The 15000-nt window shown below is 47.6% G+C and overlaps 1 protein-coding gene across 10 annotated transcripts in view; it reads left to right on the top strand.

Annotated features, from left to right (window-relative positions):
* The window catches only part of FRMD4A (FERM domain containing 4A), a 586135-nt gene that overhangs the window by 369109 nt on the left and 202026 nt on the right, over positions 1-15000 (top strand). The window contains exon 1 of one of the 10 annotated variants that reach the window (XM_084781780.1): positions 7960-8137. The exons of the other annotated variants lie outside the window; for them this stretch is intronic. The gene's annotated coding sequence lies outside the window, so the exon portion shown is untranslated. Of the gene's footprint in view, positions 1-7959; positions 8138-15000 lie in introns of those variants that run through there. 10 annotated transcript variants of the gene reach the window in all.

The following is a 15000-nucleotide window of genomic DNA, read 5'->3' as shown; positions in this document are numbered from 1 at the left end:
GTGGTAAGAAAGAACATTATCGAGGAAAAGAAATGGCAAATCAAAGCTGTTCACCACATGGCAGCCAGGAAGAAAGGGCCGCTGGCATGATAGATCCTTCTAGAACACCACCTCCAGTGACCCACCTCCTCCGGCTGCACCCTGCCTCCCAGTTTCTGCCATTTCCCAATAATATCATCAGCTTATGAGTCCATCAGTGGATCCCAACCTCGGGATCCAGTCTCTTCTCAAGTTTTTTTTGTTTGTTTGGTTGGTTGGTTTTGTTTTGTTTTGTTTTTGAACAACTAAATCTTAAGACCTGAGCTTCCAGGGACAGCCGTAGAACTCTGTCATTGAGCCTGTCACTGTAACAGTGACTTTAAGCTTAAGGGGAAAAGGGCTTATTTTGGCCCACGCTTTCTGGAGGTCTCAGGACAGCATGATAAAGGAGGATATGATGGCAGGCATACAGCGGTCTTCGGTGGAGGGAGCCTGCGCAGGCCAAAGGCTTGTTCACCCTGGGGCCATCTGAAAGCAGAGAAAGTAGGCGGAACCAGAAGCAGATAGGATCTTCAAATACTCGCCTCTAGTAACCTAGTTCCACCAGCCAGACTTCAACTCATAAGGTTCCAAAGCCTTCAGAAGAGCACCACACAGCAAGCGGGAGACCCGAGCAAGCATTCAAATCCAGGGCGGGGCAGGGTGATTTCAGATTCAAACCGGAAGTGTCCGAACACCTCCAGGAATCCGCGGAGCTGCCCTGGCAGTCATGCAGCTTTATCCCCAGGCTTCCTGCTTCCTGCTTCCTGCTTCCCATCCTTTCCTAAGGCTCCAAGCCCCCCACCCCCCCACCCCCCCACCCCCCCACCCCCCCACCCCCCACCCCCCCACCCCGTGAGTGTCCTTACTACCCATGCTCGACTGGCCCACGTCATCTCTTTTATAGACACCAAGTCCTGCAATAGGAAGAGCACACAGCGGGGGGGCGGGGTGTTCCTGGAGATACTCTTAAGTGAAACCCACCTCTTTGTAGGTGGAGACTTTGGGCACATTGTTTAATCTTTCAGAACTTTGGTTTCTGGGTCTGTGCCATGGGAAGTGATAACACGGCGTGGGGCTGCTGCAGTGACAATGACAAGCAATGGGCAGAGTGTGCCTTGGGCCACTTGATAAGTAGTAGATAGCACTGTACTGGTGTTGAAAGCTGCTCACAGTTCCGGTTGTCACCACCTCCTAGTAAGAAGTTCCTTCTTTCTTTCCTTCCTTCCTCCCTTTCTCTATTTCTTTCTCCCTTTCTTTCCTTCAGGAATTTTAATCATAATTTAAAAAAAAAAATTTAACTTCGCACAAACATATATTATATATTGAGCATATCTAAGCTGCCCACCCAATGCCCTGCTTTCTCCTTTCTCGCCTGCTTCTCAGTCCCTTCTGTCCCCTCAGACAGACTCTCTTACATTTTCGTGTCATGTCTACCATATGTGGTTTTACATACCTACATAAACTCTAAGAACCATAAATGACAGGAAACATGAAATAGCTGTCATTCCAAGATGAGCTTCATCCATTTAATATGAGCAGCTCCAGTTGCATCCAGTTTCCTAAAAATGGTGGAATTTCATTCTTCTTAATGGCCGAAAAGAATCCAGTGTGTATATGTACCACATTTGCTTGATCCGTTCCCCTGTCCATGGACCCCCTAGGCTGGTTCCAAAGCTTGGCTACTGTGAGCAACACTACAGCAAACCCTGATGTGCAAGCGTCTCTGTGGCATGTTGATTTTGGTGTCTTTTAGGTAGATACTCAGGAGTGGTATAGCTGGGCCATATAGTTGATCTGTTTTTAGTTACGGTCTTTCAAATGTTTCAAGTCTAATTATTCACCTGTTGTATGTGTGAGGGCAGGCATGCGCTACCGTACACCTGTGGAGGTCAGAGGACAGCATCCAGGAAGAGATTCTCTTCTTTGACCATGTGGGTCCCAGGAACCAAACTCAGACCGACCATCAGGCATAGCAGTGAATGGCTTTAATTGCTGAGTCAGCTCCTCGCCTCATTTATGTATTTATTGACTCCTCCACGTGACTTCCATAGTGCCTGGACCAACTTATATTCTAGCAGCAGTAACTATGAGTGTCCCTTTTGTCCATAGCCTTGCCAACATTTGTTTTTATTTATTTTATAAATTTATTTTTAATTTATATATTCACCTTACATCCCTATCATAGCCCCCTCCCTTCCCCCTCTCCCCTCTCTCCCCCCTTCTCTTCAGAAAATGGGAGCCCTTATTTATTTTCTTAGTGACTGCCATTCCCTCTGGGAAGAGATGGATTCTCAGTGTACTTTGAAACTGCATTTCTCTGATGAGTGGTAGGCTGAGCCTTTTTCATGGTTCTCGTTATTTGTAGTTCATCTGTTGAGAAGTGGCTGTTCCTTTCATTGGCCCATTTACTGATTGGATTATTTGATTTCTTCTTGTTTGGCTTTTTTAGTTCTTTATATATTGTAGATATTAATCCTCCTTTAGATGAATAGCTAGCAGAGGTTTTCTTTGTAACGAGCAGAGTTCTTTGATGATTGGTCCCCAGGGGACTTTCCTTTTCTCACTATGTATTTCCTCTTCCCCTGAGAACTCAATTCCTTTTTTTGAGAGATGGCCTGTAAAGATTTTTTTTAATGGCAAAAACACCAGTAAATAAATAAAGTAATAATAATAATAATAATAACAATAATAATAACAATAATAATAATAACACATGCAAGAAAAGCTCAGATGTTCAAAAATAAGCAGGAAACAATTTAGAGTAGTAAAGGGGTGGGGGTGGGGATGACAGGATGTGTTTCAAAACAGAAGTATACCTTCTCCATTAGGAAAACATTTTTGAAGCTTTCTTTTTCTTTGTAATTATGTGTATGTCTGTGTGTGGTTATGTGCACATGCTTGCAGTGGCCACGGATGGCAGAAGAGGGTACCGGACAGCCTGGGGCTGGAGTTACAAGTGGTTGTGAGCCACCTGCCATAGGTGCTGGAAACTGGACCCCATCCTCTGTAACAGCAGTATGTGCTCTTAACCGCTGAGCCATCTCTCCAGCCCCAGAAAGTACATCGCAGGCGTCCCTGAAAAAGAGCATCTGGTGTCAGCCTTGTAGCTGCTCCAGTTCACTCCTGAGAAGTGGGCTACAACTTCTTACAACATGGAATTTCATGTAAACACTGGTCAAGGCTATTTCCTGCCATCCCAGACAGCGCTCTCCCTCCCCCCCTCCTTCCTCCAACTGAGTTGATTTAGTGGGTTCTGAGATGGTCAATGTGGAGCACGGACATCCTATCTGCAGTCTTACCCCCCAGAAGAACAGGACTCCCTCACACAGCAGCTATGAGGTGAGGTCTCATAGTGACCCCCAAAGCTTGTCAGTTCATCTAGCGTAGCTGAACAGCGAGCCCTAGAGAGTTCTGTCTCTATTCCCAGGGCCATGATTGGAGGCAGGCACCACCACTCCCAGGTTGTTAAGTGACTGAGCCAAGCATCTCCCAAGCATCTCAGTGCAGCTTTATCACCTGCTTAACATTCTGGTTCATTAATACATCATCTCTGTGACATGAGAAACTACAGCTAAATGAGGGATACTTGCTGATAATCGTTCCCATTCCATTTCACAAATATCTGTGCCTTTTTGTCTATAGCAGTCAATAGCAAAAACCAGTATGCTTCACTTTGTGATCACTAGGCCGGACACTAGAAGGAAGACAGCACTTCCAAGTATGTGACCATTGAAAGGGGACAAAGCTGAGGGTTAGGAGCCCTGGCAACAGACTTCCTTAGTTTAATTAAGTTGCTGTCAACTTCCCGTGAGACCTGGGGTAGCTGATCAAACCTCTACACAGGATAATCCCCCATCACCTGTAAGTGGTGCTAACAGTGGTGCCCCATATTGAGACAACTACCAAGTTATTATATGTAATGAGTTGTTATGTTGAAAGCACATAATCAGCCCCTGGTACTGGGCGAGCATGAACTATTCACATTAATATATATTTCAGAGTGAATAAACAGAATTGTCCAAGCTTAGGTACTTGAATCCACTTCTAGTGGGAGCTAATTTCATACTGAGGCACTCAGCATAATGCAGCTGTTCTCCTGGGGGCTCAGCCTTACATTAATTAGCTTGGGGGGTTTTGATTCTTGTCTATGTTTCTGAAAGACTTGCCTTGGATTTATCTTGTCCTGGATGGAGGCCGCCTAAGCCATGATTCGCACCCAGGAAAACACTAAGCAACTATCTTGTGAGAACACAAGCTCATGAAAACATGGCCATTGGGATGACCATGCAGGCCATGGGACCCCCAGCACCCACGTAAGAAGCTGGGCGTGGTGATGCACATGTGTAATCTTAGCACAGGGGAGGGTTCAAGACAGAGACTTGCAGGCCAGCCATTCTAACCAATTGTTTAGTCCCAAGCTCCATAAGGAATCCTGTCCGCCCCCCGTTAAAAAAAAAAAATGGAATGTGGAAGGCATCCAACATAGTCAAGCCCTACACTCAATACACTCAATACACTCAATACACTCGTTCTCTTGCTGGTACCAGTGCACTCTTGTGCTCCACCCCTCCCCCACCCTCTCTCTAGTACAGAAAGTATTTAATTGGGAGCTTGCTTACAATTTCATTAACCTTTATCATCATAGCAAGGGATGTGGTGGCAAGCGTGGCACTGGAGCAGAAGCTGAGCGCTAACCTTCAGGCTGAGGGGGGGGGCGGCGTACCTGAGCCTGATGTCTGATGTGAGCTTCTTGAAACCCCAAAGCCCACCCCCAGTGACTACTCCCTCCCACATGGTCACAGGCACTTCCACAAGGTCACACCTCCTAATCCTTTCTCAGATAGTGCCACTCCTGATGACTAAACATTCAAATATTTGAACCAATGGAGGACAGTCTTATTCAAGCCATCAAGTATGGAAATAAACTGTCTCTTCCCCCAACCCCTTGCTGTTCATTCACTCGTTTGTTTGTTTGTTTCCTTGCTTGCTTGTTTTTGAGGCAGGATCTCGCTTTAAGGGCTAGGCTAGCCTTGCAGTTGCTGCAGCCCTCCTTCACCAGGGGATGAAGGGCAGTGAGCCACCATGACACCTGGCTACAGATCCAGCTAGGATCTAGGCTACAAGCACACTTCATCGCTGAGCCCGACTCTGATATTATTATGAGTTGCATGGCTTGGGAAATACTAATATGTGCCCTTGTAGGGCCAGATACAGATCTTATTGGCAGGCCTGTTTGTGTGTTTGAGACAAGGTTAACTCACTACGTAGCTAGGCTGGCTTTGAACTTGTGATTCTCTTTCCTCAGCCTCCCAACTACTGAGATTACAGAGACGTACCACCATGCCCAGCACATTTCATGTAGTGTCTGAGTGAACTTACGAGCCACAAGTTGAACTCTAAAGGAAAAAAGCCAGATAGTTAAAGTATATATATATACTGTCTGGAAAGAAAGTTGAGATTCTAAAAGAAGGTAGCATGGATTTGGGGAGAGACGTTGGGGAGGGGGAGGTCTTCTGTTATGCAACTAAATTCTTCAGTCTTGGTGACAGAATGTCTTGTGTTTTACCAGGAGAGATCGCTGACCTTTTTTTTTTTTTCCTGTGTTCTCTTAGTCAAGGCAGAGTCCTCCGGCATACACTAACTACCTAACTAACATGCACTGGTACAAATTTCATTCACAAATGAGCAGCGTTTCAGCATCCTAGTTTTCTCTGAGTCACCATTTCAATATATACCAAAGAAACAACTTTCCAATGGGGTATGCTCTGGGATCCCACAGGTTCTAAGAGAGAAATGAACAAGATGTGGTTATGAAGAGTTCCAGAAGGGCCCACACTCCATCTGTGGCACCCAAACCCAGCTCATAACAAGGATCTAAACCACACAGCAAGTGGAATGGGCCTGGAAGGGGCCAGGAATGGGAAACACAAAAGTGAAGGGAAGATAAGAGTGGACGTAGGGCAGCAATGAGACAGTGAACATAAACGCGACAGAGACCCACAAGATGGGGAGGAGCAATGAGAGCCCACGCAGCTTCTAGAATCTTGACAGCTGGGCAGCAAGGGGTTGAATGAGCACCTGGCATGTATGGGGACATGGCAGGCGGCTGTGAGGTTGTCAAATAGAGGGGAGGCTGGGCCCTTGGTGGGGTCAGACAGTAAGGCTGGGCCTTCAGAAGAGTCTGGTTCCAGAGTCACCCAAATAAGCAGAGAATGTATTGATAACACACCTGGAAAGACACAGAGAAGTCACAGGATCCAATCGGACTTCTGGAAGAGCTGCCCCAGCGTGTGTGGATGGTGTTTAAAAAGCAGGAGATGGGAGCCGACTTACGACCTCTGACCACAGTGGTTAGTGCAAAACTCCTCTCTAGGAACTTCTGACTAGAATTTTGGTCTTCAGGCTTAAAGGAGGAAGGAGAGGGGAGACCCCGTCCCTGCCTCTGGCTTGCAGGTGACTGTGCTTTTGGTACAGGGACAAACCTGGAAAGAGGATCTGTCAATGGGACAGTCCATGGCCTTGGGACCTCCAGCAGCTGAGGTGACAAAGCAGCAGGGGTCTCCTCTAAGAGCGGGAACAGAGTGTGGACAAGAAAGGTTATAGGAGTGAACATCAGCACAGTTTTGCGATCAAAACAAGTGGGAACTGGAGATAGATAGCCTTGCAACTCTTATTGCCCATAGTGTGTATGAGTGCAGACCCCAGCACTAAAAGAAATAAGACACGGTGGGTGGGGCAGGAAACCAAGAAATACAACTGCTTCTGACAGTGCTGGGGACAGAGGATGTGGGCCTCAGTCTCACTGTGAAAGAGTTAGATTAGAAGCACCCTTGTCTCCAAAAGTCCAGGGAAAAAGGGGGGCAGGGGGAGAGTCTGATTTAAACCCAGTTTCTCACTAGGGTGAGATGAGAGGGTTATAGATGAATGCATCTTGAGAGCCAAAGAGACAGCCAGGTTCTGAACAAAGATTGACACAAGTAGTGTTTTGCTAAGTGGGTGCTTGCGCCCGCTTCTTTTATTTTATCAACTGTGTTTTGACAGTTCGTGAGGGGGAAAAAATGTGTCTAAAGCAATTTGAGCCCATCAGGCAGTAAACATTTAGACACACAATGTGAATTGAGTTATTGTTCTTGTGAGTTTTTTTTTTTTTTTTCTGAAAGGGAGCCCTACTGGCTCCTTTGCCTCCCCCAGGTCTCTTGAAATGGAAGTCTCCCTCTCCTAGGGACATAGCGAATCCTTGACAATAGCCCTGTGACTGGGTTATCTTATAGCAACCTCCATTCCCCAAGAGTTAAGGGGAAATTAACATTCAAGACAATTGGACAAGATCGGGGCGGGAGAGCTGTGCCTCCAGCAATCGGATCTGCGTTCTCGGGCTCGCAGGGTAGGAGAGAGTGGCTCGCACTGTTCGTCGGGGTGGGTTTGGGTGTCTTGAAACGAAAAAGATTTCCTCCAGATCACAATCACCCACCTCAGCATCTCCGTGCGCGCTTCAGATGCGCGCAACCTCTCTGATCTGCGAGCTAACTTTGCTTCGCTTGCGGGTGCGGCTAGGAGCAGTGGGAAAGGAGCCAGAGGCAGCTCAGGGGGTGACTTGGGGGTGTCCTTGGCTGGACCCGGCGCCGGGGAGACAGATTTCATTGTTGTCCTGGGATCCAGTGGCGAAAGGAGGCCCGGCCAGCGGGCGCGCGCTCAGTCTCTGCTTTGCAAGAGATCCAGCGGCCACCCCTCCAGGCTCCGGTGCTGGGGACCATGCGGCGGCGGACTGGGCGCCGCCGGTCGCGAGTCCTCGGGCGGGAGAGGGGCGGGCTGGTGGCCGTGCGCCCTGGCGCTGGGCCAGGCTCGGCGTGAGCAGCGGCGCGAGCGGGCGATGGGCTGACGGAGCCCCGTGGCGGGCGCGGCGGGGACTGGGGTGGCGGCGGGGGCGGGGACGGGCGCGCCAGCACCGGCGGGGCGGCTGCGGGCGCCGCGGAGGAGGCGGAGGCGGCGCCGGGCTCCCAGGCCGCCTGGTAGGCCAAGGGCCTGCGCCCGGGACGAATGGGAAGCTGGTTTCCGTGGACTAGCCTCTTACAATCCGAAGTTCCTCGGCTCCTTTAGAAGAGCACAAAAATAAAAGGTAACGTGTCTTTGTTTCCCCGGTCGTGGTGGCAGGGGGGCGATTGATGATGATGTACTTCTGAACCCATTTTCTGATGCTGGGCTGGGCAGCAGGGACCTGCCACTTCTCTTCTGGGGGCTTAGAGGCTTTTTTATTTCGCATCTGTTACATTTTTTAAAATGCAAGCCCCACGTGGGGCAAATACGATGCTACCGCTACCTTCTACCAGCCCTTCCCCCTACACACACACACACACACACACACACACACACACACACACACACACACACACACACACACACACACACCCCACATCCTTTGGCACCACAACGCACACTCTGAATTTCCCATAGAGAGAGGAAAGGAGATTTTTATAAGCATAGCGAGGTAAATTTTTAAAGCTTTGCCCCCACCCCTCTCCTTTCTGGAAGTGACAGAGGTGTTCTGTCCTCTGGGTGCTGGAAAAGGGTCTTCACGAGGTGGCAGGAGGCCTGGGAGCCTCAGCTGTTGAGCCTGATGAGACTAAACTGGCCTTTCCTTTCCAGATGGCTGCAGAGAGTTTGATGCAGAGAAAATGGGAGCTGGGGAGGGGGAAATAGGAGGGAACCCCCGTTAGTACCTGCTTCTTTAAAAAATGGCCCAGTGAGGTGCGTTTATACTGCAGGCAACTGGCCAGATGTTGGTGCACGTTGGGTTTTGGAAGGTCTCCTCAGCGCTGCTCTTTGAAAGGTGTGGGTGCTGCCTGTGTGTAACTCGCTGCCTTTCTCTGGTCCCTTGCTTGTTAGCAGAGTAACTGCTCAGTCAATTCAGACAAATTTTGCTAAATTTCCAAGGGATGGCTGTTCTAATAATAGCTCTAACCGTAGCTCCTTAATAGACATCCTCGTTTTGAATGATGCAGCCGTGCCAGCTCTCTGAGAAGCGCAGCTTGCTGAGAGCCGATCCAATGCCGGGAAAGGACTCCCTGACCCCACCATGAATGGACCAGGCGCTGCCTCCCCTATGAATGGAACATCCCAACAGAGGCTGCCGTTTGCTGCTTCTGGCTTATTTCAGTTGGAATCCTCCCCGAATCTGATGAGAGGGATGTTCAGAAAAACCTAGACAGGCACATTTCTAAATATAGGATGGTCCCTGTTCAGTTTTTGGATTGATGGCTGCATTTAACTGCAGGATGATTCGGCGGCCTCTAACCCCCGCTCAGCCTTGGTAAAAACCTCATCCTTTTCCAAACCTTTTGATTGGTGTGTGGGAAAGCACCAGTCAGAACCCCCAGGACAAGCTGCTGAGTTCATACAAGGCAGCCACCGCTGACTCTGGGGAAAGTACCTTGAAACCTGCCTGCAAACCTGCTCCTCTTAGACTTCATGAACTAGGATATGCCCGCCAGCCTCAGAATATGCAAGAGTTCTGAGGTCCCAGAGCTGGACGCAGGGGAACACATTTCATTGTTTTGTTTCTGGTCTTTAAATTGCATCAAACTCATTCATAGCTTTTTGGCCCCTAAAAAAAAAAAAAGCAGAACCACAGACCCACAGAAATGTGGCTTTAATCCTCTTAAGGGTTACTGTCTCATACAACCTGAGGGTCAGGAGATGGGCCAACTTGTAGTTTGTCTTCTGTAGGCTGAGGGACCCATCCTGTTGCCAGTGCAGTTTGTCCAAGGCACAACAGGAATGATGTCGCATAGCTTCCTAAATGGAGGTGATATTTGGGCATGGTTTGAAATCAGCTCTGTGTAGTGTAGCCAACGAACATAAAGTCACCTCTGGAGAAGTTGGAAAGACGTGAGGCCTGATGGGAGGAATGTGCGAATAGAGGTATCTTTCGTTATCTATTTAAGTTAAGGTCTTCTTGTATTATAGGGGACTAGTCTTAGTTGTCGTGAGGATCAGCAAAGTTGTTCCCTCTCTTTTGTTTTAACCAACTGTGAGCTGCCACTTCTGTTGCTGTATTCTTTTTAGTATTTGTCCTGAATTAATTTGATTAATAAGACTTCTTTTTATGGCCCTGGGCCTCTTTGTAATTTTAGACATCGTTGACAAGTCCCCTGGTAGGCCTGCAGGTGGCTGGTGCCATTAGTATGATTTTGCCATTGGGGAAACTGAGTCCCCTTGAGGTTCAGCAAGTTTCTGGTTTCTTACTCCATTGGATTTATACCACCAGATGTGTACGGTAGTGGTTTAATTGTTCCAGCACAGTGAGAGCCCAAGGCCAAAGAAAAGGTAAGAGGTGAGGCTTTACCTGAGTCCTGAAGCTTTGGGAAAGCTCCATAGAACAGGAAATAGGCAAATGTTGTCAAGGAAAAGGCTCTTGAGTCAACCTTGGTCAGTGATAGGAAGCACTGCCATTGTTTTTATGATGGGAAAGGGAAGAGTGGAATATTTCAAGAAATATATTGAGGAGCTGGGCTGGGTGGCTTTTATCTTTAATTGTAGGCTGGAGGTTCAATCTCCCCAAAGACCATAGCTAAGTTTGCTTCCTAAATACTGACTGGTGCTCACATTGTTTACGTTGACATACATCTTTTCCCAGGTATCCTGAAATTGTATCCATATCATTTACGAGTATACACTTACCTTTACTGCATTTAAACTATTACTCACTAGATTCCTGAGACCAGAAGCTTACACTTTAAGCAAGATACAGCAAGAGTTGTATCCTTAGTTTGTCTATTTTACAAATAAAGGAACAATACAACTTCTGGAACAAATTCTAGTTCTGTAAGTTGAACTGGGAAATATGGTTGATAGTAGTGAGCTAGCTTAGCTTAGGAAGTTAGAGCATGCTGTACACAATAACAGCAGTCTAAGTCTGGGTTCATCACCAACCATTTTTTAAAAAAATATGTATTTGTGTATTTTATGTCTATGAGTGTTCTGTCTGTATGTACACCTGCATGACACAAGAGGGCACTATATCTCATTATAGATGGTTGTGAGCCACCATGTGGTTGCTGAGAATTAAACTTGGGACCTCTGGAAGAACAGACAGTGCTCTTAACCCTTGAGCCTTCTCTCCAGCTCCATCACCAACCTTTTAAGCATCTCTCAGCCTCCATCTCTGTCCCTGTCCCTCCCTCCCTTTCCCTCCCTCCGTTTTTCTTTCCCTCCTTTTAGTATTAGAAATTAAATGCAGACCTCTTGCATGCTAGGCAACATCACAGTGTCCTGGGGACTCTGGGGAAAGTAGCTATGGAAACCTAGCCCCTTTCATTGTTTTATTTAGAAGTAAGATCTTTACCAAGTTGCCTGAGCTTTTTTGAGCTGACTGTTCAAGGCAGGCAGGCCGACCTTACATTTTTGGTCCTCTTGCCTCAGCTGCCAGAGTAGCAGGGATTGTAGGCTTTCACCACTAGGTCTGGATAATCCTTTTCTTTCCTCATTCTTCTCCCCTTTCTTCTTTTGTTTCTTCCTTCATATTAGATGTGCTAGCAAAACTCTAATTAGAAACGCTCACTTTGTGTTTACTTGGGAGCTATCCCAGCTTCTTGATTGGAGATGATTTCTGGAACTTCATAGAAGGGCCTATTCAGCCTACATCCGAGAAACTCTGTTGTGCTTGCTAAAGGGAAAAAAAAAAAAAAAAAAGAACTAGCTTGCCTACCTTGCTGGGCCCATAGACAAGCCAGGCTACACTGCCTGTGACATCCCAGGATTCATCCATCTTTACCTCGCCCGTGCCTGGCCCCATGCTGTTTTCTGCTCTCTGGGGATATAACAAAAAGGACCAAAAGAAGAGTCTGGCCATCTCTGCAAAGAGAGGCCTGCAGCAAGAGCAGCGAGAGGAGGAACCAACTAGAGAGAGTCCTAGAAACTTCTCTACCCTAGGCAACATCACAGAGTCCCAGGGAATCTGGAGAAAGTGCCTACGAAAACCCAGCTTGCCAGAGAAGGAAGCGATTTGAGTGTTTCTAATCTCCAGCGTTCATTCTAGCCACAACAAGAACAAAGTGCAGTGAGACTAGTGTCCATTTCTGGTTTTGTTTCTCCGCCCCCCACCTCCCCCGGAATAGCTCACCGTGAGAGCCCACACAGTGTCTCTGGGAGCCGTTGGCATCACTAGTACAACAGAAAGGCCAGATGGTTACAGTGCTCTCTAGGACAAGAGAGTCAGCCGAAGCACAGCTTGTCACAATGCTCTCACCAGCACCTTTCTCTGAGTTCCTCCATTCCCCCCACGGCCACCCTTTTCCCTCCCTAGGCTCAGCACATCTGTCTTTGACAACCCTGATCCTGAAGGGAGCCGGTTCACTACCGGAAGCACTGTTCTAGAACTACTGATGCAGCACCAAAGGAGCGGAGCTGTCATTAACTGTTTACCAGAGTCCATGATGCCTAGTCTGGGTGCTGGTGACTGTATGTCTTTTTTTATCCTTAACGGTATTGGTAGAAACTGGGTACCCCAACTCTCCAAAGAAATCTTTACCTTGAAGATGGGAAATCCTGTTTAGGGATACGAGGCAAGTTGCTGAAAGGTCATAGAAGAATATAAGGGACCTGGTTCAGACAGTGGCCTTGTCACCACCAAATAATCACGCAAACAAACAATGACAAAAAAAATGAGCTGGCGGTCGAAGTTTGAACGGAATGGATACCTTCCCTTCAGATGTGGAAGCTGGTTCTACATCAGCGCTGCCTAGCATAGAATCTAGCTGTGAAGAAGCACCATTTCTCTCCTGGATCATACTTCCTGGAATTTTATTGAAAGTAGTGTTCTAGGTGTTTGTGATACAACAGTAGTAAAAATTGGTTGTTTATGCTCAAGGGCATTGGCAGGTACACCATACCCTCTGGCTTTAACTGTGGACACATCTGCATGGTTTTTTGTTTTTTGTTTTTTGTTTTTTTTGCTTGCTCCTATGTTTTAGTATGTATTTGCTGATTCATGGCTCTTGCATGCTCGTGTGAGGCAGGGGGCGTAAGCGTGGGCACAGATGCGTATGTAGGCTAGAAGGCAACCTCTCGTCATTCCTTTAGTGCCATTCACTTCTTTTTGATACAAGGTATTTTAGTGGCCTTGAACTCACTAAGTATAAGCTAAGCTAGGATTGGTCAATGAGGCTCAGGGATCCTCCCTGAGTCTTTATCTTTCCAGGCCCAGGAATACAAGGGCAAGCCATCTTGCCAGGCTTTTGGTTTTTAAAACACAGGATCTGGAATTTGAACTTAGAAATGTTATAAAATAGGGCTAGCCGCTCCTGCATGCTTTTTGTTCGTTTAACATTGAGGACATGTGAGCCGCTGCTGCTGCTGGGCACTTTATAAGGTCCTCGTTGAATAAGCAGAGCATGAGACTATGCTCTAGCGTTGGTCTATAGAGGCTTCATTAGACACCCGAGAGATCCAGGGGATGAAGAACAATATGGCTTGTCCAGCCATCCTGGGTCTAACCTACTCTACTCTACACTATGGCATGGCCCCTCCTTCTCAGATGCCAACCTCACTGCCAACCTCAGATCCAGGAGTCATTAGTATGACGCTAGACTCTAAGCCTTCAAACAATATGTTTTTGTTTTGGGAACAGGGTTTCATTCTGTAGCCCAGAGTGGCCTTGGACTTCCATATACCCTAGAGTGACTCACAAGCACCCGCCTCAGCTTCCCAAGTGCTAGGCTTACAGACAAGAGCGATGGCACTTTCTTTGAACAATATTTTCCCCTTCGAATCAGCTAATGTGTCCTCTGTTAGCTTGTGCCTGTCACTCCACCATCTCCGTCAGAATTTGCCTGTTCCTCTTATGCCCTTGTCTTTCTTTGTCCTTACTGAATGAGGAATTCATGAAGAAGAAATAAAAAAAAGATGTGTAATGGGGGAGTTAGATTGGTGCTGTATGGTGGCAAATGAAAATACGAATGGCAGCGACTCCAGGCTGTGCCATTCATAACCATAAAATGCACAATTACGTTCTCCCCACACGCCTGTAAAGTGACGAATCCAAACTAGGAACCCAGATAGCGCAGAGCCATCTGGATCTGAGTGACATACCTACAAATAGCTGGGTACCATGGGGCTGGCTTGCCTACTTCCTGGCTCCCTCTGACTGCCACCAGTAAATATCCAATATTTATTTCTGTGTTGCTCAGAGAGAGAAAGCAGAAAGGCAGGGGTGGGGGGGGGGCAAGTGGGGAGGACGTGAAGCAGCCTCAGAGCTGAGCACAATGCGAGGCAGTGTTCTGCCTTCTCAATCCCCTTTTATTGGGTCCGTTGAGTGTTTGGTAACAGAAGAACCATAGAGTGACCAGTGGCCCAGATGTAGCCTGCAAGACTTGGCGAGAGGAAGGGGACATGTGCAGAAGGCGACAGACGTTAAGAGCTACAGCTCTGAGTGTGAGGGCTGCAGGATGCACCCAGGGCCCAGTGCAGCCTGCAAAGTGTATCTGCGCATGATTTGGAGAGCCATTAAACATTTTGGTGAGGGAGCACTATTGCAATGAAAAATACAGCAATCATTTTTTAACGGTAAGGAGATAGGTGTTCACAGCCATTGAGGGGCCTCGCCTACCGTGCACCAAGGCAAACATCCTTGCCTCGTGGCGGGTATTTACATGAGGCGACATGGTGTGACAAGCACTGTGGCGTCTTCTTGGTTATTCGGCCAGCTCTTCCATCTTCTGGCTGAGAGGCCTGTACTGAGTTACTGAATCTCTCTGAGCTTTAGTAAGCCAAGTCACATTCGGAGAATCATGTGAGACAAAATCCTCAAAGCACCCAGGATGCAAAAGGTATGCAAGACTTAGTAAGGGTCTGTCTGTGAGATGGGTCAGTGGGTAAAGATGCTTGTCGACAAATGTGATAGCCTGAGTTCTGTCTCTGGGACTCAGAACTGAAAAGAGAACACCAAAACTCCCATGGGACTTCTGGCTTTCACATGCATGCCAT

The sequence above is a fragment of the Acomys minous genome (assembly GCF_964271855.1).
Source record: "Acomys minous genome assembly, chromosome: 5".
NCBI lineage: Eukaryota > Metazoa > Chordata > Mammalia > Rodentia > Muridae > Acomys > Acomys minous.
The sequence above is the reverse complement of the archived record's forward strand: the minus strand, read 5'-3'. Positions and strand labels throughout refer to the sequence as shown.